Source organism: Anarhichas minor, unplaced genomic scaffold (assembly GCF_050575085.1).
Source record: "Anarhichas minor isolate MPS153535 unplaced genomic scaffold, ASM5057508v1 ptg000027l, whole genome shotgun sequence".
NCBI lineage: Eukaryota > Metazoa > Chordata > Actinopteri > Perciformes > Anarhichadidae > Anarhichas > Anarhichas minor.
The window spans coordinates 23,257,415-23,261,521 of record NW_027466473.1 but is presented as its reverse complement, the minus strand read 5'-3'; the positions used below and the strand labels follow the sequence as shown (position 1 = coordinate 23,261,521).

General features: G+C 43.7%; 1 pseudogene; it reads left to right on the top strand.

Moving 5' to 3' along the window:
- Positions 1-349: 349 nt before the first annotated feature.
- Positions 350-463, top strand: LOC142961454 (U6 spliceosomal RNA; annotated as a pseudogene).
- The last annotated feature ends 3,644 nt before the right edge of the window (positions 464-4,107 follow it).

The following is a 4,107-nucleotide window of genomic DNA, read 5'->3' as shown; positions in this document are numbered from 1 at the left end:
AGAAAGAAGTACTAAGGTGTTTTACTTAAGTAAAAGTACTAATACTACAATAAATTTAAAAAAAAAGCAATGTTACAAGTAAAAGTCCTGCATTCAAGTAAAAGTATGTTCGTATATAATCAAGAAAAAGTGCTTGCAATGCAGCCAAAGGTGCTCTTTATTATAATATTGGATTTGTATTATTATCGACGCAGTAACACCTAAGACACATTTTAATGTTGTAATTGGAGACATTTTTATGCTGCTAGTTTAATTTACTGTTTAACAGACCATTGCCACCTGCTCCGACCCAACAGGGTTCACCAGAACTCCCGCGTCCGGCTGGTGGTCTCTGTTAAAGCTTCATATTATGTTATGCTTCAACATGTAACACATGTACTAAACTGGGACCAATACAGAGAAGATGAGCATGGCCACTCTCAAGAAGGACGACAGTCACAATCATGAAGCCTCCTCACTCTTTATATTTCCCTCTCCTCCATTGGTTTTAGTGACATTTGTGTTTTGGTAAAACACCGCCCCCACCTACGCATCAATAAACAGTTCAGGCGATGAGTGGTACTGCAGCAAGAGGCCTCCAAAACCAAAGAAATCCACAAAATGATAACAAATTTAGATGAAGTTCTGTGAGAAGTTGATGATGGAAAAGCTGCTGAAACTAGGAAGACAACACAGGAAGTGTAGAAAGCTATGTGTGGTGTCAAAGTACTTTTACACATGCTCTTTGGTGTATGATGCGTTTGCTGAATTAAAGTCGGCACTTTTGACAGATTAAGAAAAGATGTTGAATCTAATTCTATCCGTACGTTTGGTTGTTATTAGAGCCGCTTTGTTACCTTCCTAAAGAGTTCTGCTGGAACAGACGGCAGCTCTGAGCTCTGCTTTAGTCTTCTTTTCAACCTCATTTGTTGACTCCATCTCTCTGGTTAGCGCTGGCTGAATGCCGGGACCTACCTCCCTTGAGATTTGTGAACCCAATGCGGTCCTCTATTATGGGCCCTACTCTGGAAACCATTCCTAACCCTAAGACTATTTAATAGATCAGCGTTAAATAGTTTGTCTGTCTCAGTATTTAATAGGCCAATATCTGAGTTGGTTATTTTCTCCATTCGGACCAAATTTTGGTCACTTAATATTTAACGAGCCTGTTTTTAGTCGTACCGTCTCAATTATGTATTGGGCAAGTCTTAATTTGTCACTCTATCTTGGCACTTAATGGGCCAGTCTGTTTTGTAGTTAATGGGCCAGTATTTTACTCGATCAGTGTTTATTCTTTAATGGGCCACTCGTTGGTCTGTCACTTAATCGCTGCATTTAATGACCCGGTGTTTAGTTGGTTTGTCTTCCGTCTATTTCCTCGGCTGTTTTTGACGGTGTAAACCTGTCAAGACGATAACGGATACACGCTGTCATCACTTCACTTTGAAGTCATAATGTCACAGCAGTGCCATGAATGCACAGCTCTAATGAATTCTGTCAGACAATACATATGATGAGTCATTCAATGCAACAAATATATGTTTTGACGCTTTCGGATACTCATCGATCGTATTGCTAAAGCAGTGGTCTGCAGGCGTTATCGCTACATCGTTGTGTGTGTGTGTGTGTGTGTGTGTGTGTGTGTGTGTGTGTGTGTGTGTGTGTGTGTGTGTGTGTGTGTGTGTGTGTGTGTGTGTGTGTGTGTGTGTGTGTGTGTGTGTGTGTGTGTGTGTGTGTGTGTGTGTGTGTGTGTGTGTGTGTGTGTGTGTGTGTGTGTGTCAGAGGGTTCATGTGTGTGATCTGTTTAGGGGCGTGTGCAGAGGTTTCCTGTGTTTTTATTGACTCTGTCTGTCTGATGGCTTCTTGTATTGTTTGACTGGAGATGAGAGGATGAGGAGGAGAATTCCTCAGGGACGTAAATGTACGTATTGAATCGGGAAGCATTTGATTAAACCCTCGTGTATGTAATTGTATCTGCATATATTATTAGAGCATTTCTGCTCACGATTTCATGGGCTTCTATAATATTCGTGGAGAGTGACCGTGGTGGAGTTCCTTTATAGACTAACGTGGAGTCATGTGACCATGGAGGAGTTCCTTTATAGAGTGTGATGCTCACTTCCTGTTAGCCTACTAAACTACATCATCCCTGCAGCGCCTCTATAATGTAGCCACCGAAGTAAAGGCTGCTCAAACATCATGGCTTCAGCCTCTCATGCTGTTTATCATCATCTGGAATAGTCTCTGGAGCACAAAATCAAGTTTCCTCGATGGCTCCAACGTGTGCAGTTCTTTCAGCGGAGCCAAACATCGCACAAGAGTTTTCTCTGATTACCTCCCTCCTCTGAAGGGAGCTGCTAATCAGCGAAATCTTCTAGTGGAGTCCTTGACTGGGAGTGAAAACCTGGATTGTCTGAGCCCCCTCCACGGTTCTCACATTTGAGGTCCTTCGAGTTAAAGAGAGCAGTCACGTAATGGACAGATCCGCCGCCTGGGCCCCGACAGTGGACCGCAGCAGTCAGCACAATATTCAGCCAAGTCAAACAGCTGACATGTGGCAGCGGCATCCAGCATCAACACTGCATCTTGAACCGAGTCCCGGTCTGCCTTCACCGGAGGGCAGAGCAGGTGCCAGCTGTGCAACTAATTAGTTCTGAGAGCCGATAAAAAGGACACCTCACTGATATGAGAATCCCTGAGACAAAAGTTACCTCAACACTGCTCAAGTACGCCGGTGCATTGCTGAAGAAACGTCATCAAAGGCTATGATATCACAGTGATACAGATATTTGATTTAACTGTAATATTATAATCTGGATTATTGCCTCAGTGTGCAACGTAGCCTCATGAAAGAGCATTCCAAATAGTGTGTTGTAGTCAAGAAGACGGTGGTGGATACAGAATACACATAGAAACAGGTTTTTATATTCAGTGTTTAAATTAAACGGAACAAAAAGATCCTTCCAGCTCATATACTTGTGTGGGGTTTGTATCTAGACGCAGGAACCTTTTTAGGATCTCAAGTACTTTTGTTTTACTCAAAGGGACCAGGGTCTTGGGCCCAAATGCTGTCCCTGGTCCTCGCATGCCTTCAGATGGCCCAGCAAACTCTCAGGGTTCGGTTTGATTAACTGAGAGATGCTGATTGAGCAAACACAAACCTCCAGGCTGCTCCGGCAGCAGGAAGCAGGCCGAGGTGCTGCTGGAATCGATAGTCGGGGTGGACATTTCTTGCAGTGCTTATTGACGTAAAAAGTTGTGTGGTTCCCGACACGTCTACAAAAGTTTCTTTTTTCATCGCAGGGACTTTTTTCCAGGGACAAGGAACATTTCGAGCATTGTGACCGTAGGGACCAGGGTCTAAATTCAGTTCTGGGGGCATTTTACCCCCCAAATGGTCCCGGCTGGCCACTTTCTGAATATACAGGAATCTTCAGGGTGGGGTTTGCAGGGATGACAGTCACTGATTGGTCAAACACACCCAGCGCTGCTGCTTGAACTCTACTCTAGATTTTGGGACGGGGGGCAGGTCTCTTTGTCTGATAACATTAAAAGCCAGAGGGCCAGGGGTAGAAGAGACGGTGCTGAGAATGAGAAAAAACAAGTTCATTTTCTCATTGTTTGGTTCTGAAGCACAAATAAATAACCATCAAACACTGAACAGATGATTCAGTGTGGAGACAGATGCTGTTAGTTTCATCCACATCTACATCTCATTCATTACATCCGACGTGCAGCAGTAGTCGCATTAACACAGAACCTATGGGTTTATTTCTTTCAACTTTTTCTTTGAGATGAATAGCAGCTGCCCTCTTTTCCTGCCACTTCTTCAGATCTCTGTGGAAATGAACAATGTGCTGAAGGAACCTTAAGTCCGATAGAAGTAGTCGGTGGACGAAAGGTACCGGCAACGAAGTGGTGGAAATGCAGCTGAAGAGCTGAAATAAAGAAGTTGTGGATTTGTACTAACGCAGGAATACAAATCACAGAACACCCAGCAGATTGTGTGTTCTTTAAGAGACGGGTGACATTTTCAGCGTCTCTTTCCGCCTCTGGTAATCTTTCAAATATCACACGCCAAAGGTACCCGCAAAGAACAACATGATCCTTGTGTTGTTGCGTGCGTGA